We start from the raw sequence: 25,500 nt of genomic DNA, 5'->3' as shown, positions 1-25,500 counted from the left end.
TTCACTTTAAAAACATACTTCTAAAAATATCTGAGACTGTTTCATTAACTGTAGACAGTGAATGGAACTCATGTGCCTTTGTGGGAGATGCATTAATTTAATGCTACTACACAGCAGTAGCCACATCTGGTATAATGTGGTGGGTGAACCAGCTCTACCATTTGAAAACTTGAGGAAGTGGTGTTCAAAATCTGTTTTATATGGAGATATACCTATCTCATAGAACTTGAAGGCACCTTCAGAGGTCATCCAGTCCAGGCCCCTGCTCTCTTGGAAGGACCAAGCACCATCCCCGATATATTTTTTTAAAATCTATTTGTCCTAGACCCCTAAGTGGCTGCCTCAAGGACTGAGCTTACAACCCTGTGTTTAGCCAGATGATGCACAAACCACTGAGCTATCCCTCCCCCCAAACTTGGTTATTTTCAGAGTAAATTTAATTTTGGTTAATTTATCTTTTTTTTTAAGACCTTAGAATAAAATATGATGAATCTTTAACTTCGAATGATCAAGCTGATCTTTTTTTCTTTATGTTGCATCTACAGACAATCAGGATGATACCTTGCTGACTGATAACCATTCCTTTGTATTTTGTTTAATTTTGGGATGTATTATATACTATTTTAGCGATTTTCTCTTTAATTAGATGTAATGAATGGACTTTTTCTTATGTTGCATTTATGATGTATCTCCTAAAGGGGGGAGTATCTCACATGCACAGATACGTAACACCAAAAATGTTTACTTTCACATGAACGTATAAATATGTGCATATTTAATATTTCTAGTCTGTAGGAAAATACATGGGACATCAGCAGAAACTGATCTGTCTTCTTATACACTTATTAGATCTGCTGGATTCAGAGGTCTTAATAGAGTATATTAATTAAAATGTTAATTTTGTCATCTTTTTGTCATAGAGTATTGCCTAGCTAGTTCTGATTTTTTGCATTTTAAATTACTCCAGTGTGAACACAGGTGTCCCTTTTTAAGAAGGTCTTACATATATTTCCAGGGGAAATAATACTTCACATTTTGGGGGTTCAGAATAACTATAGTATTAAATCTGGAAACTTCCTGGTTTGCTCTCAATTCTTGGAGATAGCAGCATGAGCTAGCTACCAGTTGTGCAAGCACTCCTGTAGGAGTAGTCAGGTATTAGAATCACCACTCTAACAAAGTTACAGAGGTTAAAGTCACAAATTCTGAAGAAATAGAGAACACTTATGCTTGTCCTACCCAGAAAGAGCTTTGCTACAGAAGCAAACAAAACTTGGACCTGATTCCACAATCCTTGATTGTCAACTGTTGGATATGTAGCCTTTGCTTTCATTGCTAAGGGTACATCTTCACTATGTGGAAGGTCGATGCTGTGATGGCCAATCTTCCGGAATTCAATTTAGTGTGTCTGGTAGGAACAAACTAACACGAACTCAGAGTGCACTCCCACTGGTATGGGTACACATGCTCCTTGCAAGGAGTAAGGGAAGCCAATGGGAGCATTTGTGCCAGTTAACCTCCCTCAGTGGAGACTGCACAGAAGCTCATATTCAGGTACCTCGACTCTAGCTATGTAATTAACATAGCCGGATTGAGATGTCTTAATTTAACCTTCCACTTTAATGTAGACATGACCTAAGAAAATCTGTTTTCTTATCCCAAGGTACTTAGTGCATATTATCTAATCTGCTGTGCAAGTACAGTGGAGACAACTCGCTTTACCTAGTTTACCTCACAGTAATACTAGTGTCAGCCATGGGCAGATGGAATAATAGTGGCCTTGCTTGGTCTATCTTGAGTTGAAATCCATGTGCCTTGTCTGCACTATGTTTTTATATCCCAGAGGTAGCCGTGTTAGTCGGTATCTTCAAGAACAACAAGAAGTCCTGTGGCACCTTATAGACTAACAGAAGCAGGTCTTTGCCCACAAAAGCGTATGGTGCAAAATATCTGTTAGTCTATGTTTTCATAGTGGGTTAACTAACATATGTTGATCACTGCATGGTAAAAGCACTTTTTTATTTTAAATCTGTGGGGAAAAAAAGCAGGAGTATAGCAAAAATGGGGCACTGCATTTCTCCTTTGTGGCACCTGGATCTCACTGCTTCACTGTGAGTGAATTCACTGGTCATAGCTCCAACAGAATTAGCAGTTCCTCTTTCTTCATGACAGTACTAAGGTCCACAGAACAGTCTAGAGTGCTACTGCTTGCCTCACTCCCATACTCAATACAAGCATATTTCCATCATACATGAGCCTTGTATTGCCTCCTTCCCAAGGCCCATAGATATATAATGGGTGGGTCTGGTTGGTCTAAGCACCATATTCAATATTTCACATGCCTTGATGATGAAACACTGTCAGTCAAGAGCCTTCCAGCAACCAGTGATAAACCGGTCATGCAGAAGAGCTCTCCAGAATAGTAGCTCAGCAAAATGGTTTCACATCTGTCAGAAATTATTCAAGGGTGTGGAATGACTCATAGGGAACTGATTGAATAACCTAGCCTTTTTCTTCTGAAAGATAAAGGAAAGACAAGGAACATTTTAGCATCTGGCATATTTCTAGGGATACTTTCACAATGGTAGGCATTGCTTTCTGGGTCTTGATAGCAAAAATATCAGAAACAAGACTCCTTTTATATGAAAATAGGTCACTTTCAGAATGCGTGGGTCATGTGTTGCAGTACAGCACAGGCACAGATTTGCAGAGCTTGACATAATAAAACAGCTCTGACCTGTGCTGAGTGAAATAAACTTTATAGTGAAAATAGCTGAACAGGAAGGCTTAGGCAAGTGCCAGTCATGAAATAGAGATCCCTCTGGCCACAGTAGGAGGCAAAAAGAAAACATATCTCATGCTGAAAAACCCCTCACTAATCAAAATAGTACTGTAAAAGAGCAACAGAAGTTCTAAAGCCAGCATATGCTGCGTATAGTTCCAGAGAGACACAAATTCCTCACTTCTCTAGTAGATTCCTTAGCCCTTTCCTTTACGTCAGAAAGGCCTGGACAGTGTCTCCCATTCATCAGAGTTGCAGTTTTTAAATACCAAACCAAAGAGAAAAATCTAGTGAGTAGATCTCCAGGCTTTCTTTTATGTCACACAATTCCCATTGTTCCTACCCTATTTTCCAGACAGGCTTTAATTCTTATGCCCTTTGGACCCAGTGTTTTCCAAGCATGACAGCATGAGAGCCTTCTACCACCAGCACAACCAGTGATTGATCCCTGCTTTCTCCTTTTTATTTTCAGTTCCTTCCTGATCATTTATTCTGGGTGGAATATTTCTGGTAAGTATTGCAGGGTGGAGCTGATTGCAGCCACTGTCTATAGGGTAGACCATTTATACATTCCTGACCCAGTGCAGTGTTGGAGTTGCACTCCATCACAGAGCTGTCAAAACACTCCTACTAGTCAGTCAGTTTCAATGCAAGACAACTTTTCGAACTGCCCTGGCAAGTTTTGTTGTTTGTTATGATTTTTTCCCTTACAGTTCGACATTTCTCACTTTGTCTTCAATATTTAGAGCGGCGTTGGGCAACCTGTGGCCTGTGGACTGCATGCAGCCCATTGAGGTTCTACGTGTGGCCTGAAAGACATTTTGTTTACTGTTGCCCACACTCAGGGTTGCCAGATTCCACTGTTTCTATCAGAGTAGTATTTTCTACCAGTATGACTAAAGTGACTCGTAAAGCAAGGGTACATGAAGTGAGGTGTGTGCTGATTCCACACAAAATTGAGAGAGCTGTGTGCTATATGCATCCAATGAAAGCACTGCTTCAGTTCAACTTGCCACACCCCACAAATTCTAGGTGTGCAAATGCAGTTAGCAAAACTAGTCTAGTCTTGGCTACAACAATGTTGTGGCCCAATGAGATGAAGAAGGGCCACTCATGCAGCCCAGTCACTAGGCTGTGTGGCCCATCATTGATACAGACTCTGCTTTTGTATGGTACAAAGTGCCCAGACCTCCCATTGAAAGAACTCTGCAGGATTAGATCTTAATTAGTGACGTGCACATATAGGAAGGTGACTGGAAGAAAATTCGGTGGTATATTTTTCCCACCAAGCTCACTGATGAGTACACTTTCTCCTCATCTGTTTTGGTGTCTCTCTTCTCAGCATTTTGTGTCTTGGAGACTAGGAATTTTTTCACAAATGTTTTACACTGATTTTGAGGCTTGTCTGCTTTTGCAGTCTTAAGTAAGTAAGTAATGTATTCAACCTGCTATAAATTAGTCTAGTATAAAAAACAAATGGTTTGAGAGGAGAGGTAGTAAACCTTATAAGTAAATAAAGATCTCAATTTAACAACAAAAAAGTTAAAATCAAGCAAGTAAAAACATATATGAACGTTATGAGTAAAACAGAGAGGGTGAAAGGAGAAATCTGTTCAGCCTCTCCCAAGCAGCAGTCAAGAGTTTAGAAAATCTTTTTTGTTGTGAGACATGGTAGTAAACAGACAGATTGGCGTTTTGAAGTAGTGATGGATTAATAATGTCTTTTGCCCTAGACCAAGGCCTCGTCTACACTTACAGCACTGCAACAGCATAGCTGCACCAGTATAGCTGCAGTGCTTGGTCAGTATAACTGCATTGCTCAAGGATGTGGATGAGCAGTGTAGAGTACTGGCATAAGTTTGTAGTATGGATCAGAATGTTTCCAAGTTTCAGAATGTTGCTGGCTATACCACCTCCAGTCTTTTCCTGGAAGAGGAGGAGTTTGAAAAAAAATTAGATCTCAAATCAATCAAAGTTAGGGCATGTTCAAATCAGATTTTTGTTTGATCCACCACATAGAGGTCAGCTGCCCACTTTGGTCCAAATTCAAATTCCAAACATCCTTGACATTTCTGAGATATTCTGATGTGAGGTTTGGTTTGGCTCAGTGCTAGTAAATACTGTGTTGCTTGGAAAGAGATTTTTGGTGTTAGGGTTGGTCAGGAAAGACTCGTGGGTTTTGAAAGATCGCCACCTTTTTGAGAGGAAGGAAATATAAGTAAAGTATGAAGGAAATAGCCAAGAGAGGTCAGATAGTCTGAGAAAAGGCTGTAGTTGCTCCTGATGAGTTCTGGAGTGGTTCTGAATGGAGACCACAGATTAAAAAGTCTCATAAAGGAAATGGGTGAGATCTCCCTGACTCATTCAGGGAGAGCAAAGGTTTGTAGCCACTGCCGCCAGTGGGTCTAGCACTGTTTTGAGCATGGTATAAAATGTTTGTACTGTTTAATGATCAGGCTACGTGATTTATGTTCTGCTAAACTGCGGTATATCTGCTACTGTGGAGACAGGGCTACTTGGCAGTCAAAACTACTGGCTTTATGTATCCCTGTTGTAATTCCATTGAACCCTATAGAATCATTTTGGTTCTTTGTGTATAAACAACATAGTGAGTGTGAGCTGTAAGAACATAAATACATGAGAAAAAGCATGTCATTGAGAGGTATGAGGAATGCAGATTAGCATGTTGGGAGGTGTGGCAAGGACGGAGATGTCTGTGGGCTGGTTAATGAGTGTGTTGGAGAAACTTCTGTAATAAAAGGCAAGAGTACCAAAGAACTGGTGCAATATATCTGCTTCCAAACAAATTGAAGCTTTAATATTACTTATTTGGTCCCATAGGAGGTAGACATCAAGGAGATGCAGCCCAAGTGGGGCTGGTCTTCATAAGCTCTGTAGGAGTGGTTGTATTGTTATCATAGACATCGAATCCCACGTTACTGGAACGAATGTTTATATGCTAAAATATCAGCCTGCCATTTTGTGATCCTAATTTCCATATATTTTGCACACTTTGCTCTCCCATAGTGCCTTCCACTTGAGGATCTCAGAACAATTTACAAATATTTATGAAATAAACTTCATAGCCCCCTGAGAGGAGGTATCGTTGTCCCCATTTTACAAGTGGACAAAGGCAACGAGAAGCTTGATTTTTTCAGAGGCACAGTTAATTTTAATATGTGTTGATTCTCATTCAGAAGTATGAAAAATTTGAGTGACAAATGTAATCCAAATTCATCTTTTGTCCACTAAATAATTTCAAAACCAGCTCTAGTGGTCTTTGCACAGCTGAAAATCAAGTCATAAGTGGCTTGAGGGTCACATGGAAAGTCTGTGATAGATCAGCAATAGAAGCTAGCTTTCTAGGTGACAAGTCCTATGACTTAGCCACAGACTTCCTTTCCATGCTTATTTTTCTTACACTTGTATTAGAATGTGAAAAAATTGTTTACCCTCTACATAAAAGATTGTTCTAACTGCTCATATTGCCTTGTTTCCAAGATCAACTCTGAAGTGTCGTCAGTTAATATGGGTGTAAAATAGCCTCCTTAAAACAGACTTTGATATCTTGTCCTGATTTAGTTCCATTGTCTTGTCATTTTTCTCTGCTATACTGAATTGTCATCAAAGAAAACGTCACATTCTTGAAAAATTAATTCATAAAGCTAAGCTGAACATCTTGGTCATAATCAATACTCCTTACCTGGACTAGCAAGCATTATTTATGTAAGAAATCAGCAAAATACTGAGTGTATGTTTGTTTGGTAATGTCTAACACAATCTAGTCAAGCTGTCACCTGCTATTCTCTTGGCATCAAGGGCGGGAAGGAAGTCAAGCAGCTGGGAAGTGTTTATTGGTTTGGCTTGGTTGCCTAACAAGTAGTACATTATTGCACATGCTACTGAAAAATACTCTTAAGTATTCCAGATAAGAGACATAAGTTAGTTTGATGTACCGTTTCATGATCCCTATCCCAAGGGACTGGGAAGATGATCTTGTTATATTTATGTATTTTCTTAAAGACATAAGAAGAGGTTAACAAATATGTATAAAATTCAGCTGTTTAATTCATCTCAGGATTCTCAGTCCCTGAAGAACAGAAAATTTGCTGTCAAATGCAAGTACAAATAGCAGCATTGTCTCATGCTCAGAACAGGGGGCTGGGAGAGAGTCCTGACCTTTGTGTGTATGTGTGGCCCTCTGTGGCATTGTGGAATTCTGCTGACATACAGGGGCCATGAAACCAGTGAAAATGGCCACCTGGGAATTCCCTGATGTAAGTGGCCTCTCTGAGCAGCATAGGATCAGCAGAATGGGGGATCTAAAGGAAGTGGCATAAAGCCAGTGTAGGGGCATACCAGGGGTGCAGCTGGGAAAGGGAGGAGGTGAATCCAGAACGCACTGCACTCTGTCTGTTTTGGGCTACTGCAACAAAAGAGCTCTATGGTCCTCAGATGAAAAGCACTGTATATGTTCTAGAATCTAAGCATCATTATTATTCTAAAACATGGCAGCTTCAGTTGTTGCTGATAGCTATGAATCAGAGATGTCTTCTTATAGTGTTGGTGTTTCCTGACTGTCCAAACAACTGCTGGCAATTAATACAAGACCAGTAAAAGATGTGCAAAGAAGCAACTCAATAATGGTGTTTTTCTTATCCCTGCCATATATGTCAGTAATAGTCACTTGCAATTCAGTGAGTGATCCTGAGATAGTTGTTGAATTGTTACCTAATGTCAACTGTGTGAATTGGTTAATACTGGGCAAAGTTGAAGCAGTGGAGGGAAGGAGTGCCTGTCACTGCTATGCAGAAGTCCTTCATATTTAGCTGAAAGAGTGACACTGGTGGTAGTCTCAGAGGTATAGATCGACTTCCCAGCATTTGTGAACTAGTACGATTTCTATCTGTTTCAAAGAATGCAGCTGTCCTCATATATGTAAAATTATGCAGCACTGCAATTATGTTCTAATGATTAAACTTCATGCAAATTTCAGTCTTTTTCCTGGGGTGGGCTAATGCATCCTGCACTGAAATCATTTCTTTGAGGTTGGTTCACTATATTAAGGTCTAAGTACTGGACCAGAAACTAATAGAGAAGATAGCAAAACTAATTAGAGAAGAAAGAGAAAAAAAATCAATGAAAAGGGAGTCACCAAAACATCACAACCTTTTCCCCTCCCCCCATGGGGACACCCAGGCATAAGGAATATGAAGGACTTGCCTGGGGTCACACAAGAATTCTGTGACAGATCCAGAAAGAGAACTCAAGTCTTCTGGCTCCTCTTTCTGTGCCTAATCATAAGAATTTCAAGTACCTTTCCTGTAGCTTTTTGAAGATGCCTCTTCTAATACTTTTTTCTCAAAAGCGATGAAAGGTTCTTACTGTAGCAAAACCTCAGCTTTTCATGATATGCATTGAAGCAACTTATGATGTGAGAATGAAGCAATCTAACAATTTTAAGATTTATTTTTACCAGTTCAAAATTAAGCTTACTGATTTAGCTAAGTTTTTAGAAGAATGTGAGTATGGAAATAGCCGTCATTTGTAGACATTACAATCAGTCTTGCTCTTTTACAAAAATGATTAAGTAGAATAGTTTAAAACTAGGTGTGAACAGTGACTTTTATCCATTGCAAGTATGTGGATTTTTAGTATAGTAGGTGGAATTACTCCACATGTTGCTCTTACCAGCCCGACATAGTGCAACATGAACAATGAACATAGAACAATGTCTCTACAGGAATCGGTATGAAAAGCAGAGTTGTCAACTGGAGCACATATCTGTATGCCTGTAGTTGTCCGATCCAGGTAGGAAGAAGTTGTTGTGAAAGTTGTTGTTTTAAAGAGGGCTTTTTTTTTTTACGAGCAAGTTTAGTTGTTGTGATAAAAACAAAATTCACAGAAACATAATACTTTGCACTTAATTAATACCTTTCATCTGATTATCTCAAAGTCCTTTTAAAAAATGGGCCATTGTTCATTTGAAAGGCTGCCTTTCCTGCTGTGAAATTCTCATGTCACTACTTGTCACCCCAGGTCTGCAGAACACTTCTTTCTTGCCAATCTGCACTGGTTTCCTGAGCCTGGGATTGGTTTGGCATACTGTGAAGCTGTGCCAAGAACCAGTCCTCTTCTGTCAGTTGTTCAGTGTCTTCCTCTTCTTTATGCAGAGTATTACTGGACTAAGAGGCTTCTGCTGCTAGATGCACTGCTGCTGCCACATCATGTGCTTGGCAATGTGGTAGGTGAAGTCCCAACCTGAATTTATCCACCTCTGAGTGCTGAAATACTGCCCAAGCAGCTAGCAGTTGCCAACAGAGCAGTGGGGAGCATTGCTGGATCCGTGCTGACTGACAGCAGCTCAGAAATGGTGCTAGTCTGTCCATAAAGAAAGTGCGGGATAGAGATAAAAGAAAAAAAGAATTTTGAAAAAAAATTGAACTATCCTCTTCCGCTGTGCATCCCAAAATGGACAGCGAGAAAATGCCCAGCAATGAAGGAAAGGAGCACCGGAGAATGCCACACCCTCAATTCATAGCGAATTGTCATTGTGTGTAGCCCATACTGCACACTGGGAGAAGGCACACTGTTCAATGTGCACACTAATATAGCAGCTTATGTCCTGAACGTTACCTGATGTGTAGCCAAAACTGCAGATTTAATCTCCTGTGTAGACAAGCCCAGAGGCATAGATGAGTAAGGGGAAACAGCCAACATCATACAATGATTCACTGCTAGAGTCAGACTAGAACCCAAACATCTTGTCTCCATATCCCTTTTTTCTAACAATTAGATCATACTGCCTTAGTTTATAAAAGAGCCTTCAGCATGTCAGTCTTTGTCTTGTATCTCAATCTTTATTTTAATATGTAGTGCAAACATAAAAGAATAGTACATATGTTGTGATAACAATAACAATGTTCAGCATAGTTGACATACCAGAGCTCATCTTTATAAAATCGGTAGCATCTCTAGTTTTAAATTTTAAGTCTTTTTGAGCTTTTCAATCCCTCATGACAAAAATAGTCTTTGTTGTTCCTTTTTAAAGGTTCATTTTGTTTATGTATAGCAAAATGTGTAACTAATGTATATCACTTCTTGACTTCTTTTTCTGTTGACATCAGGATCAGAGGTGTCCATGATTCTTCATCATTACTTCCAGTCCATGACGCAGGTTTGTAGGTCCTGGAGTTCAGTCTTTTCCTCTTTAAACTTCTCTTGATGAGTCTTATGATTGCATCCTTGTTCTGCTGTGTCCTGAATTGCTCTTCTCTTCCTCCTGAGTTTTCTTTTATGTTTGGTCTCCTGTTCTTCTAACATGTCCACCTCGGACCTGGTCTCCCATCTATCAGAGAGAATCTTCAGTTTATTTTCACCCTAATTTCTTCCATACTTACTCTGCCTACCCTTTGCTTGCTTCCATATATTAGCATAATTAATATATATTACCTCCAAATATATACTTCACTCCTGTGATACACATAAAGAATGACTAGATTTAGGAAACTATATATAGAAGTAGTGTGGTTTTTAGATGAACACCCACAGCTAGAACAGACTTTAATGGCAACTCTGTAAATCAGGATATTTATATTTAGGTGCTAAATAATGACTCAGGAGCCTAACTTTAGGATTGCAGCTTTGAAAATGTTGACTGCAAATTCAGACCTGTTTTACTGTTTCAAAGTAGCGGCAAAGAAGATATTAAAAATCTGTTTCCACATTCTCTGAACCTTGCTTAAAAAAACTGCCCCACAGATATTACATTGTGCTAGTGGCCTTTGATTTAACAGCAAAAATCCTGAGTCCAATTTCTGCACAGGTCACTTGCATTGACTTTAGAAGGGTGTACTTGAGTGTAGAATATTCTTTTTGTTTGTTTTCAGAACAAATTCCTAAATCTTCTTGAGGCCATATAGGCACTCAGCCTTCTCTTTTACATTTATTTACAAACTCCAGCAACCTGATAGTATCAGAAATAAGCTCTTCTGAAAATGTTTTGCTAAGCAACATTCCTCTGTTTAGCCGTGTGTTGTACCTGGCCCCTGAATTTGGTCGGTATTATAAATCCATTCATGAGGTGTGTTGTGTTTGTATATGTATGATGACAATTTCATGGAGCTGTAATTAAAGATGAAATTATTGTGTAATGTTATGGACTATAATATCTGTTAAAAGTACATAATTGTTATTTTATACTGTGCAGCTCTACACAAAACTTTGTAGTATGTAGAAAAAACAAGTATTTTTAAACAAAGAAATAATGTAGCAATGGGCAGCCAAGGCTAGTCAACCTTGTGTGACCCTCCTTCATCTCAGAGGACCACAACACTGCCATAAGTAAGACAGTCTCTTGGAAGAGGGTAGTTTTGCTAGCTGCACTTGCATGCCTAGAATTTGCAGAGGGTGTGGATTGAACTGTCGCAGCACTTTGATTGGATGCAGAGGGAGCACATGCCTCTCAGACTGTGGGCATCTGCTGGCCAAGCTGCAACATCCACACTATTTTTAGCATGACAGTTCCAGTCTTGTGGCTGTTAGCACAAGTATGTCTACCCTTGCTGGGAGGTTTGCTCCTAGTTGCCGTGTAAACACACACCCTGGGTTCTCAGCAGGCCACAAGCCATCAGGTAAGACAAGTCTTGTGAATAGTAAGAGAGAGGTATCTCCAGAGGAATCTTTTATCTCCAGATAAAAGAAGTGGGTCTGCGCCATGAAGGTGCATCGCCTAGTAAATTATTTTTTTAGTCTTTAAAGTGCTACATGACTGCTTTTTTGTATTCTAGTGAATAGGGTTGTTGGACATATGCCTGAAGGTTTCATGCCATGACATAACCTTTAATTAAAGACTTGTTTCTGTGGGTGCCCATACTGTGCTTCTGCTTTCTCTTTTTATTCTCTTCTAGTACTTCTTTTTCTGACATCTTTGTAATTCTTTTATGGTCCTGCCTGTTTGCTCTTTTCTTCACCTCTTTTGAATTTTATTGCTTCTCACTCGCCACCTCTTTTAAACTTCCATTCCTTTTCATACCTTTATTTTGCATAATTTAATTTTCTCCTTATTTGACCTCAACATTATATTTTTATACTTCAATATAAATTTTCTTCCCTGAGTAATTTCTATTATGGCTCCTTACTTGGTCAACAGACACCATTTAAAATTTCTTAAAACTTTTCCCACAAAATACTTTTCACTATAACTTATTTAAAGTTGTGATGTTCACCAAAGACTCCTTTTGCCAGGGTAAAGGTCTTAGAATTCATAGGTCCCCCACTTTTTATGTACAGAAATATAATAAACTTGTAAAGCCTGAATTTTGTGGACGGTCAAATCTAGCTCTGCACAATACAGCTGGGGCTTATTTTTATAAAGAGCTAAACCAAAATGCTTCCCAGAATTCCTGCCTTATCCCATCTAAAATTTGGAGTAGTTTGGAGCCAGATCAGAACTTGGTGGCTTAGAACCATTTCTAATTTTCAGTTAGAGCTCATTAAATGATTCAGAATCATATTTCTGAGCCGTCTTCTGAGTGAAATCATCAACTTGTTTTGACAGCATTCACTGCCTTTATTCAGTGTTTCAGGAGTACACAAGTAATTTTCGTAACAGAGAGGAAGCCGTGCTAGTCTATACACTATCAAAACAAAAAGCAGTCAAGTAGCACTTTAAAGACTAGCAAAATAGTTTATTAGGTGAGCTTTCGTGGGACAGACCCACTTCTTCAGACCATAGCCAGACCTGAGTCTGCTATGGTCTGAAGAAGTGGGTCTGTCCCACGAAAGCTCACCTAATAAACTATTTTGCTAGTCTTTAAAGTGCTACTTGACTGCTTTTTGTTTTACTAGTAATTTTATTGTTTGTAAGAATGTGTACGTAAAGCAAAAGTCACGTAAATGCACATTTTTGTGAAGATTCATGACAGAAGGGATTCTGCAGCTTCTAAAAAGTCTTTTGATTTACCTCCTTCAAGCATCCAGTCAGGGACCAGAAACACTATCACATGACTTTGGTGACCAGTCACATACTGCAAATAACAAGTAATGAAACTGTAATATCCACAGACATTATTAAAGACAATTATCAAAGACAAAGCTGTTCACAATCAAGCCATAGGCTGAAAGTTCTCTCTAGGGTCTGATTTTCAGAGGTGCTAAGAAATGGAGCTACTGGTACTCAGCACCTCTGAAAAACAGGTCCATTAAGAGTTCGTCAATTAATGGCAATTAAACATACACATTGAGTTCAATCTCTTTCAGATAATATACAAACAAAAAGGAAAACTAAATTCAGTCATTTGACTGCATTGCTCTATTTAAAACATCTTTCCCCAGCTCTTCAGCTACTGAGGCTATGTCCACACTGCAGGGTTTTGTCGACAAAATGGCCTGGAGCATCCAGATTGTGATGAGCATTCTGTCGACAGTAAGCTGACAGAATGGAGTAGTTTGTCGACAGCCGTACCCTGCTTGTGATGAGGAAGAATGCCTCTGTCAAGAGCAATCTGTCGACAAAAGGTGAGTCTGAATCTTTCAGAAGGGCCATCTGTTGACAGAAAAGGCCTCCAGGATGCCACGCAGGTGTCCTGGTGTACAACCTGTCCACAGCAATCAGCATGCTATGGTTCCTACCTCTGGCACTTCTTAAAGCTGCAGGGAGCCCACAGAACTCTATGGCAGGAAGCTGAGAGCATAGGAGCAGCCGAGCTGCATGCTGCAGTTCCCCATATCCTCACAACCAGACACTTCTCAGATTCCGACATGGCTGAGCAGCAGGGAGCCCTGTTGAATTGTTCCCTGCTGGGGTCTAGCTGTCCAGTATATGGCTTCATCAGCTGTGGTGTGAGGGGATAGGCCACATTCCCCACAATACAGACTGGCATCTGCACATCCCCAGCTGCCAGCTCAAGGTGCGGGGGACAAATGTGCTCACCTCTAGCTTCTGGCACAGCTGGAATTGTGGAACGCATGGGCATCGTGCGCCCTACCTGATCACACAACGTAAATGTCTGTGAACTGTCCACAGTGGTTGACCAGAGTCTGCAGAATCGTGAAGAAGAAGCCCTTTCTGTTGGTGAATTTGGCCATGTGATGCTTTGGGGCACTGACCGGGATGTGGGGCCAGTCGATAGCTCTGATGCAGTTTGGGAACCCCAGGACAGCAAATCCAGCTGTGACCTGGTCATGGTTTCTCAAATGGATGATCCTCCCCAGCAGGATCGAGTTGATGAACCTCACAACCTGCAGAGGGAGGCGAATGAACACACAGGACAGGGACTGAGGGAGGGAGTTCCTGGGGCCTTGTGGGGGGTCCCCAGCCTCTCCTTTCTACTACTCCCCAAGCTCTCTGGGAGCCCCCTCCATGAGACTGCAAGGCTGTGTGAAGGCAGAATGGCATGATCCCCCAGAGGCAGGGCTTCCCCTCCACCACTCACACCTCCCAACCCTATTTCCTGAGGGTCCTCCTTTAGCAGGTCACCTCCCCACCATGTGGGGACCGCTACCCAAAGGTGTATTATCCCTGTGAGGACATCCAGGGATAGAGTAGAGTAGGGTAGAGTTCCCTACATCAAACTGGTTGCCTGCCAACCGGTAGCTGTTGGAGGAGGCAAGCTTCCAGGGAGCAATTGTGACCTGCTTTTCCACGGATACGTCGGGCCTCAGCTGGCTAACATGTCTCTAGAAGGCAGGGGTGAGCCAGGCACATAGCTCCAAAAAGGTGGGCTTCTACTTGTGGAAGTATTGGAACCAGTGCTGGTCATCCCACTGCTCTATGACCATCTGGTCCCACCAGTCCGAACTGGTGTGGTGTCTCCAGAGCCACCTGTGCACCAGGGTGTGGCAGGTGCAAATGTGTAGTTCCTGCAGCCAGAGCGATGGCCGCGAAGGTGGTCTTGGGGTCGACCTCACTGAGGAACAGAAGGGCGGCTACCAGAAAGCTTCACACCAGCGGCAGCATGTCCATGTGGGGCCATGGCAATTCCGGGGGCAGCTCCAGCAGCGTGGCACCCCGGGACCAGCTGTATTATCCATAAGTGCAGGGCGAGCACAGGGCATACTGTGAGAGCTCTGTTCCTTGCGGGGTAGGGAAGCCCACAGCAAGGGCAGGGAACGGCTGTTGGGAAGTGCCACTTTAATCGCTTGTCTCCTCAGGACTCCAGCACCAGCTCCTAGAAGGAACTGGTGACCTGCAACCCTGGCTGACATGATTCTGGGTGGTCGTTTTGCTGACAGAGCAGCTGGGCTGTCTGGTCACTCTCTGTCAACAGGGCATATTGCTCTTTTGATGCACCTTGGTGTCTGGACACGATCTGTCGACTGGAGGTTTGTCGCAAGATATCTTCTCATATAAACTTCTGCCAAAAAAACCCTGCAGTCTGGACATATCCCAAATGTATCCTCTGTAGAGGATATTAAGGAAAACAGCTATGGCATTTTGTGAGTTGGCAGGGGGTTGTTTTACAACTAGGTTAGTTTAGCAAAATAGTTGTCAATGGAGTAATAGCGGCACCACCAGGTTCTTTTGGTTTGTTTACTGTGTTTTATGCCCTCCTTTGTGTTGTTTTTCTATTTACATTTGGGGGTGCTAGTGTATCATCGAAAGTGGCAAATGTTTTGGCCATTTTTATAATGGATGGAATGAGGCTTTCTGTCCCCACATGGCTCCTGCACACACCAATAAGACCTTTGCAGTGGCTTCTCTAGTGATATGCCATTTCTCTTCTCCTGGGTTTCTGTAGGAATTGGAGGCACTGACAAGAGATGCTGCATTCACCAAAGTAGCTGGGAAAGAATTGGATTTGCTTATGCCAGCTGTGCAGAGACATTGGAGGATTGGTGGGGGTCAAGGAGAGGTGAAGTAGTTGAGGGTGGGGGAAAGGTGAGGAACATGAGAGTAAGTGGAACAGGGTTGTGTGAAGTGACAAGGAGGTGCCTGAGAAGTCTCTTGGGCCATTTGTTCAGCGAAGCAGAGGACCCTAAGCAACTGATGTTTAACTCTTTACTGCTATGCAGCAATACTGGCTTTACTTTAACTAGAACTTCCCCAAGTTAATTTTCCTACAAATCATGTTCACTTGACACTTAGTCCATGTCTACACTACCCCTCTCTTTTCAGAGAGGACGCATTAATGAGGGATTTTGGAAGAAGCTAATGAGGCACTGCCATGAATATGCAACACCTTATGAGCATAGTGGCGGCTGCCTGTGATTCAAAAGTGCAGCTTTCAAATCATGTGCCGACTATGTAGATGGGGGCCTTTTGAAAGGACCCCCTGACTTCAAAAGCCCCTTCTTCCCCCCATTTGGTTTTAGGAAGCAGGGGTTTTCAAAGTCTCGGGGCCCTTTTGAAAGGCTCGTGCCTGCACGGGCGGCATATGTTTCTCAAGCGGCACTTTCAAATCATGCGTGGCTACATTTATGCTAATGAGGCGTTGCATATGCACGAAAGGGCCTCATTAGCATTTTCTGAAATCCCTCATTAATACGCCCCCTCCTAAAGGAGGGGGCTAGTGGGCCTCAGTGATTTAGCAGGGAAATATGCCATACTGAGAATTAAGTGGCTCATTGGCTCAGGCACGGAATGGTAAATGAAAACTACATTACGTATCCATGTGCCTTTACAGTCTAAATCAGCCTGGGCAACCAAGAATCGGGCATGTGCCACGTTAGTGGGCCTCCTTCATGACATGTGGCCACAGCAGACCACAGTCCAGTGGGGCTCCACCTGTGGATCCTCTTCCGCCCCTCCACCCCATGCACTTCTTGCACACTTGGTCAGCGGGGCCCTGCACTTTCAACTCCTCCCCCTTCCTCCCCGCACTTTCGGAGCACTACAGATCTCCTGATTTGTGCTCTGTCCTTGCTCCTTCTCCTCTCTCCCAGATCTTGAACAGCCACGTACAGCTGACTTGTGGCTTTCTAGCTCTGAGATGGAGGGGAGGAGCGGGGATGGAGCATGAACCAGCAGATTCATGGCAGTCCAAACGTGCTGGGAGGGAGGAGGGTAGGAAGTGCAGGGCTCCAGTGTGCAAGAGGCAGGAGAGAGGGGCACCCCATCATCTGGGAGCCACAGGTGGAGCCCCATTGGGCTGCTTGCCCATCACGGGTCTAGATACTCCGATCTTTGCCCACACAAAATTATTTGGCTCCTGGATTAGATTGGAGGACTGGAACTTAAGAGATCTGAAAAATGGTGGCTGTAGAGCATATATCACAGACCTCTTAGCACTTTTGGGGCTGCATAGGAGCCATAGGAGAGGGCGACGTGGGCAACCGTCATGGGTGGTAGGGTGGTTTTCTGTGGTCACTCCTTCCCCCAGCCAGTGCAAGGCCACTCTAAGTTGTGAGCACGGGGGCACTTTGCCTCAAGCTGGGGACAGGCAGGGCTGTGGGCATCCTGGTTGCGAGCTTTTACTATACACAAGTGTCCAGCTGCTAGTCCTTGCTTCCTCTCACCCCGCAAGGGTCTGGTCTAGGGAGTTGTTCAGCCCACCTCCAGGAACCTCCTCAAGCTGCAGGAAGCTCTGGGGCTGCAATCTGGGAGCCTAGCTCTGAAGGCAGCTCCTCTACCAGCAGCAGTGCAGAAATATTGGTGTCATGGGCTACGTCTACACGTGAAGCCTACATTCAAATAGCTTATTTCGATGTAGCGACATCGAAATAGGCTATTTCGATGAATAACGTCTACATGTCCTCCAGGGCTGGCAACGTCGTTCAACTTCGACGTTGCGCGGCACCACATCGAAATAGGCGCTGCGAGGGAACGTCTACATGCCAAAGTAGCACACATCGAAATAAGGGTGCCAGGCACAGCTGCAGACAGGGTCACAGGGCAGACTCAACAGCAAACCGCTCCCTTAAAGGGCCCCTCCCAGACACAGTTGCACTAAACAACACAAAATACACAGAGCTGACAACTGGTTGCAGACCCTGTGCCTGCAGCATGCATCCCCAGCTGCCGCAGCAGCAGCCAGAAGCCCTGGGCTAAGGGCTGCTGCCCACGGTGACCATAGAGCGCCGCAGGGGCTCGAGAGAGAGCGTCTCTCAACCCCTCAGCTGATGGTCGCCATGGCGGACCCCGCTATTTCGAAGTTGCGGGACGCGCAACGACTACATGGTCCCTACTTCGACGTTGAATGTCGAAGTAGGGCGCTATTCCTATCCCCTCATGGGGTTAGCGACTTCGACGTCTCGCCGCCTAACGTCGAAGTTAACTTCGAAATAGCGCCCGGCGTGTGTAGCCGTGACGGGCGCTATTTCGAAGTTAGTGCCGCTACATCGAAGTAGCGTGCACGTGTAGACACGGCTATCGTGTGGTATCCCACTCTCCGTGCTGCCGCTGGCAATGATACTGCCTTTAGAGCTGTGCATCCAGCCAGTATCTGCTGCTTCCCAGCTGCCCAGTGCTGAAGGCAGTGCAGAAGTAAAAGTGGCAGTGTTGCAAGCTCCTGTGCCTTATAATACCACTCCCACAACCCTCTGTGGGTGGGGAACCCCAGTTACAGAAACACTGGTCTGCCCATTGAATCTGTAGAGGGTAGGTTAAAAGAACACAAAGATCAGACTTCAAATGGAGAAGACCATATTTCACAGTCTGTGATGCATTTTTTGTGGCTGTGAATTTGGTAGGCTCCTATTCATGACACACAGACTGTGTCTACAATAATACCCCCCTTTCGGGATATAACCAACTAGGAATAAGGCGATTTTGACATTGGTGGGGTCCTTTCAAAAAGGACCCCATGTAGACAATCTGTGAGCAATCAAAAGTGGCACTTTTGAAGTGCTGTGGCTGCCATTATGCTAATGAGGCACTGCATATTCATTATAGCACCTCATTAGCATATTCCAATGTGTATCATTAGCATTCCCCTTTCAAAAGGGGTGGGGGGCTTGTGTAGACATACCCATAGTGTTTCAGCACTAGTGATCATCTGGATGTTGTTCTGTAATTTCTCAGTGTTGATAAGCATAGTAATAATAATAAAAAACACAATACAATTGGCTTAAGATCACCAAACCCATGTTCTTGGATCCTAGGTGTGATATGTGAAGTGGACAGACAGAGGCCATTGGATCCTGCTGATCACAGAGGAGAATTTGATCCAGTAATTACTTATAGAACCTCCCCCAAATTATTTAAGTATTCACAAGAGTGACTGCAGTTATAACGGGATTATTTGAGGGGATGAGCATAAAACCAATTCTGTGAAGCTGAGGTGAATGGGCAATGGGCTGGTTTCCAATGTGTCAGTCAACAGTGTGCCCTGCTAAGCTAAACAGATGTTTACAAGTCTTGATTAGGTTCTACACCAAATGTAGATGAATATGTATCTGTATGTTAGCAGTGCAAAAATGATAAATAAAACCTGGGGGATGTCTCCTATGAGTTCTGTTCCTCCCTTCACAGGGCCCAAACTTAGGCTTTTCTTTCTTTGTCAATGTGGCATTTAAATGCCTATATTTAATCCCGCTCTGGCTCCGTAGGTGTGCACTTTGGACCAGCTAACTGTTGTGTGGCTGATCTGTGACACCACAGGAAACTTAGCTGTACCCTGTTATGCTGTAAAGCCCCTTTAAATGCTTCTTTTTATAGCTTCTGCTGAGTAGTGTGCTGGAGTACTCATGGCTGTTTGGGCCTCCTGCATGCTCAGCTTTATTTTGCGGGTATTTAAACTTAGCAAACTGCCTTTTTTTAGCTCCTGGTTGGCTGGAGGACAAACAGTCCTAGGACCATAAGCGTGTATCAGCTGGTCATCTGTGGCAATATGTTTATTCTGGGATCCTAGCCACTTAGAGGGAACAGCCTTCTCTAAACATAATCAGAGCTATTTAAGTAGCTGCTCACAATTGGCTCTGTAGATTTGTACAAAACACCATACATTCCGTTACTGAGCAATAAACTCCTGGAGATACTGGGGTCGGAGAACTAGAGGCAGCTGGTATTGAATTCTTTAAAGACATTTATGATCACGGCTCTAAAGAGATATTTACTTCTGAGGAGCAGCAAGCCTCATATAATTTACCTTGGGATTAGTTCTGGAGCTATCAGATGCACTCAGCAGTTTGACTCTTGTTAATATCCCTTATATTGCTGCTTCCATTTAACGAGCTAGCAGGCAAAATACCTGAATCATCAGTATATGCATTTTTTATCAGTGACATAGCAGAGCCTCTTAGCCCCACAAAACATGCATAGAGGTATTTCGAATAACTGCTTAGTGGGAGCAATGGGAAAGTGTTAGCAGTATGTGAATGGAGGAGAAAGTGGTGTAATTGGTCATGTCCCCCGACCATGTCTCCTCCCTGGACAGCTCTGCCCCTGCCACTGGTCTCAGTGTTCTCTTCCTCCGTCCCTTATAGTTGCTGCTTCCTTCCCCTGCTTCCTAGAGCTCTCACTCCTTTGCTCCCTTCTTCTCCCCTCTCCTTTGGGGGCTGTTATCTACTTTCCTTTCTCCCCTCTGCAAGCTCAAGGTGTCCTCCCTGCTCTTAGTCATGGTGGCTACTGCTCCCTCCATCCCTCCCCTCCATCCAGGTTTATTCTGTCATTGCACCCTCTTCCTCACCCCCTGGATAGCTGCACTCTTGCTTGGCCCTCTACTGGTGCCTCACTTAGAACCTTGAGGCGTAACTAGTCTGCCTGGAATGCCCAGAGCCCACATCCTTCTCCCACTCAACCCCCCTCCACCGCACACACACAGCTGCCTAGGGCTTTCGGAGGGAGTTTGGGTGCAAGGTTCAGGCTCTGGGCTTGGGCAAGGGATTGGCGTGCAAGAGAGGGTGCAGGCTCTGAGAGGGAATGTGGGTGGAGAAGGGGGCAAGGTGTCAGGCTCTGGGATGAATTCTGGATGCTAGGTGCAGGCTCTGGCCTAGGACTGGAGGTAGGGATGCAGTGGGGGTGAGGGAGGCAGCCTCTGGGAGGGATTTTGCTGCCTGGAGATGCTGCAGGAGTATGGGAGAGTGGGAAGAGGGTGTAGGCACTGGAAGGGAGTGGGGCATGCAAGGAAGTGCAGGGGAGTGGGTGAAGGTGCTGCATGAACCTGAGGCATCCCCCTCTGACAGTGGTTCCTGGAGGGGCTGGGGTCTCCCCATGGTGCCACCCACCTGCTGTCCCTGCACTATCCTCCCCCTACATTCCCCAGCCTGCTTGCTGCCCCTGGATAATTTAAAACACCTCAGGGACCCCCATCACTACCAACAACAGCACAGGAGAGCTAGAGTTAGGATGACCATCCATCCCATTTTCGCCAGTACAGCCCCGTATTTCAGGTGCCATTCTGGCATCCCCATTTATTTTGCAAAAGGGCTAACTGCCCCTTATTTCATAGTGGTTCACCAGCTTCCCCCAGCTGGGTGAGCTGGGGCCGTGGAGGTTGGAGCAGGGGCTGGGGTGGAGGAGCTGGAGTTGGAGCTGCGTGGGGGTTGAGCCGGACCGCCAAGGTTGGAGAGGGAGCTGGGGCTCTCAGGGAGTTGGAGCAGGCCACTGGATCCAGAGCCCGGTGGGCTGGAGCCGGAACCGCGGGGGGATGTGAACCATGCTTGCAGTGGGGTTGGAACTGGAGCCGCCTGGCTTCCCTCAGCTGGGGTAGCTGGGAGATGGACCTGTACGGCTGTGGAGGCTGCTGCCTACTGCTAGGGGAAACTAGGAGCTTCGCTGGCAGGGTGGCAGCCCTGTTCCCGGAACCCTAGGTAGGGTGACCATCCATCCCGTTTTGGCTGGAGGGGATGTCATTCCCCATGTCCCATATTTGGCCACAGGAGATTTGGTCACCCTAGCTAAAGCATCTTCCTGATGCTCACTCCATGCAGCTGGTAGCATATCCTGTAACACTTCTGAGCCAGGAATGTTCCTGGTGCTGGGGCACTACGGGCCCAAGTAACTCACTTCCTGTGAGGTGGAGATGTGATGTTTTTCAAGGGGCATTAGGGCAGTCCCACTTGCAGGAATATTTTTAGCTGGAATGGATCCAAAACTAAAAAAGGTCCTATAGGAAACAACCCTGAAGAGGTCCTAGGGATGAACATTAGGGCTGGTTTAAGGTTGAACTCCAGTGATGCAGTTGCAAAGTGAGTGCAACAGGGCCAGAGTGCTGTATCCTCTCTACGAGTCAGACCAGACAGATGACTCCTCTCTGTCACAGGGCCATCCCATTCTTAATAAAAATTTGTTTATGAATGTGCATAACTTAAAGATGCTTTAGGCAAAATGCATCATGTGTCAGACCATTTTAAAAGTTTAAAAGATGAACATCTATCCTATATCTGTGCATATATCATTCTTACAAGTGAAGTTAGAAATAGGTTTTATTAATCTAAGTCTTCTAGAAAAAGCCATTAGTGGCACTTGAGGAAACTTAATGACCTGATGCTCAAGACAATGGGGTTGTAAATGGGTTTGTTTTTCTTGTAATCCCGAACTGTGGTGGGTCCTAGAAAGACATAAGACCATGCCATATGATGCTGGAATCCATCTTGAATCTAGTATTTTTTCCTGGGGATTGGGAGATATTAAAAAAAGATCCCCACATTGGGGAAAATCTATTTAAGGAATGGAAAGCAATTAGTGTTTGGTCTTCAGCTGGGTTTTGAAATTGCCCCACCACCATAAGGGGAAACACACAAAGAAACCTGACAATCTAAAGAGCTGTTGACCCAGGCCAGAGGAAAAAAATCAACTCTTTCTTGAAGCATTTACCTGAAATAAGGACAAGGTTGAGGAATATACTTTGAAACAATTTCTCTTATTGTATTAGGCTTAATTAACTTTTTATTTATTATAGCTTAGGGACTTTGATCTGTTCTCACTTGCAATCACTTTAATCCTATTTTTTATACTTAATAAAAATACTTTTATTAGTTATCAAGCCCAGTGTAAATAGTTGTTACCTGGTAGCAGAGCAACCACTGTGCATTTCTCTCTTTCATTGATAAAGGGGCTCAACTTATTAGCTTTGCCCATGTAAAACTTTTGTACAGAGTAAGATGGATTTATTTTGGGTTTTGGTCCTCTCTGGGGCTGTGTTCCTGGGTGCTGTGAAGGCCCTATAGCAGAGCTCTCCCAAAGATGAGCTGTTCCAGTGTCTGTGTTGTTCTGTTGCATATATTTAGAGGGGTTCTGGGTGAAGCTGAGAGAGCCTACCTGGGTAAATTGCTTAAAACTGGGCCACTTACAGCCCAGTCTGGAATTTCCTTTTCAATGAGGCAAACCAAACCAGCCACAAAGGTACCTCTGCCAGCCCTTCTGGCCAGCCAGAAACTACACAAGCAAACCCATAGATTCTCCAGCTTCTCCTAGTGCCCAAAGTGGTAACACTCCTTACTCAGGTCAGAGGTTATGAAAATCTATTTCACCAAATCCACACAGATTCTTCCAAGCCCCAAAGAATCTAGCCACATTCCCAGATCAATATATGCTTAGATCTTACCTAAAACAGCATGCAGTGCCAGTCCTTTAGGATCTAAAATCTAAAGGTTTAGTAATAAAGAAAGAAAGAATAGAGTGATAGAGAAAAAACTGTTAAAGCGATAAATTACATACCTCAATTAAATCTATCGAGGCAGGCCATGGCCATGGTACAAGCTGCTATTCTTGAGAGTCTCTGAAAATGCTTCCTTTGAGGGATGGTTTTATAGTCCATGCAAGCTTAGTTCATGAGGACTGAAGAACAAAATGGTCACTTCCAAGGACCACTTTATAGACTTGCCATGTGGAGGGAAAAACTCTTTCTTCTTTGTTTAGGCAATGGAGGATCACCTGATCAGGTGGCCTGTTGTGGCATTCTGCTATTGGCCACATCCCAGATGACAAGTCTCAATCAACTTCCATATTCAAAGTCTGGACCTCTGTTCCTTTGTTCAACACATGTCACCTGACTGGGGAGGTGACCACACCTTCCATTATGAATCCTTAGCTCCAAAACATTTCTAATACAGGTATAGAGCCAATATCTATAACTTCACATACAAACATGGCACAGATATAGAAGTGCCATAAACAGATTCAGTGAATCACCAGCTTTCATTAGACACTTCACTTGGCCCACTTGGCACAAGATTTGGTGCAAACTTAATGCAGTGTTTACAGAAATTATTTTCATATTTAATTTTAAAATCCATTAATGTCACATGGGGGGGCTGTTATCCCAACTCTGTGTCTTGTCTGGGGGAGACCACTGCTTCTGGCTCATCAGGACATTATGGTAGGGTATCCCAGAGGGCAGATAGGCTGGGGTCATCACTACATTAGATGTTATCACTACATTGGATGACATTCCTAATGGGACCTCTGGGATCCAACCTGTCACACTCTCTTTACAGTTTAGTAAGATCACTTTTTAGAGTACAGGTTGAACCTCTCTCATCTGGCACCCTCAGGACTTGACTGGTGCCAAACAAAAGAATTTGGTGGACCACAAGAGGTCAATATTGTCTACCACATTACCGACACTTCCAGAGCTTATTGGGCTCTTAAAAGAATTTAGCGCTAAATAACAGCACAGAACATGGAGAACCAGGGCTGGTGGCTATAAACAAATGTTATGGGATCACAAGAAATTTGGGCACAGCCGTATAAGTGGTCATCTGGCTTAATAAAATCATGCCAGATTATGGATGTTGCCAGCTGGAGAGTTCCAGATCAGAGAGGTTCAACCTGTATTATGCATTTTCCAGATCAACAGAAAATCTTAGCTAAGTTAAAGTGAATGCCTAAAATGACAGAGGACTGAAAATGCAACATATATGAAAAAAGGTTAGGGAATTCATGTCCCTTAAATGTAGAAGAAAATGTCGAGTGTCTGAACACTTGATGCAAATATGCAAAAGGGAGGAGGGCGGGAGAGAAGCATTTGAAAGAGTTAAGGGCGGACTGAACAAAAAGTAAAGGCTTGAAACTAAGAACAATTAGATTAAATATGAGGAAGAAATCTTAGCGTAAGCTTGGCTAAACAGTAGAATAATTGGCTGATGGAGGCCACTAGGGCAGTATAACTGGAGGTGCTTGAGAGTAGATCAGATAAAACACGGAGGTGTGTTATAAGAGACAGTCATATTTGAGATTCATTCCAACCTTTCATTTGTGACTTTTGCTTTTTGACAGCTGTAAGCCAAACATACTTTAAAATAAATCAGTATCTAGTGAAAGAGAGAAAGAAGGAAAGAAAGAAACACGAAGGAATTACTTTAATTTCGTATCTTTAGTTTCTAATTATAACCATGTTAGGTTTACCCTCTGGTAACCCTCTTTCAGGTCTAATTGTTTCTTTCTACAGGCCAAACCTCTCTAGTCCGACACGCTGTGGTCTGGCAACATCCATGGTCTGTCATAGTTTTAGTTAGCTGGATGTCCACTTATTACGTGTGTGACCAAGTTTCCCACAGTCCAATAAAATTTGTTTACAGCCACCAGTCCTGACTCTCAGTGGTCTGTGCTGCTATTGAGCTGTAATTTACCCAGTAAAGAGTAGAAATCTTGATAAGGCTGCTAGACCAGCGGTGTCCAATAGCAATTGACTGACACACTTGTGGTTGTCGTTCTTCTGTAATTGCCACAGACCCCTCCGCTTTAACAATGCCCTCCCACTCCCCCAGAGCCAGACACCCCCAGCCTCCCCCACTCTAAATAAATGCCTTCCCCCAGAGCCAAGTACCCCCATCATCCCCCTCTTAACAATGTCCTCTCCCTCCCTCAGACCCAGGCACCCCCAGAACCAGCCTCT

The 25,500-nt window shown here is 43.7% G+C and overlaps 1 long non-coding RNA gene across 7 annotated transcripts in view; it reads left to right on the top strand.

Annotated features, from left to right (window-relative positions):
• LOC142018334 (uncharacterized) overlaps positions 1 to 25,500 on the top strand; it is a 158,371-nt gene that overhangs the window by 34,103 nt on the left and 98,768 nt on the right. For 2 of the 7 annotated variants that reach the window (XR_012646798.1, XR_012646795.1), the window contains one exon: positions 3,255 to 3,292. The exons of 4 other annotated variants lie outside the window; for them this stretch is intronic. This is a non-coding gene — a long non-coding RNA (uncharacterized LOC142018334). Of the gene's footprint in view, positions 1 to 3,254; positions 3,293 to 11,204; positions 11,416 to 25,500 lie in introns of those variants that run through there. One more of the 7 variants, XR_012646799.1, reaches the window with a different exon arrangement.

Source organism: Carettochelys insculpta, chromosome 10 (genome assembly GCF_033958435.1).
Source record: "Carettochelys insculpta isolate YL-2023 chromosome 10, ASM3395843v1, whole genome shotgun sequence".
Classification (NCBI taxonomy): domain Eukaryota; kingdom Metazoa; phylum Chordata; order Testudines; family Carettochelyidae; genus Carettochelys; species Carettochelys insculpta.
The sequence above is the reverse complement of the archived record's forward strand: the minus strand, read 5'-3'. Positions and strand labels throughout refer to the sequence as shown.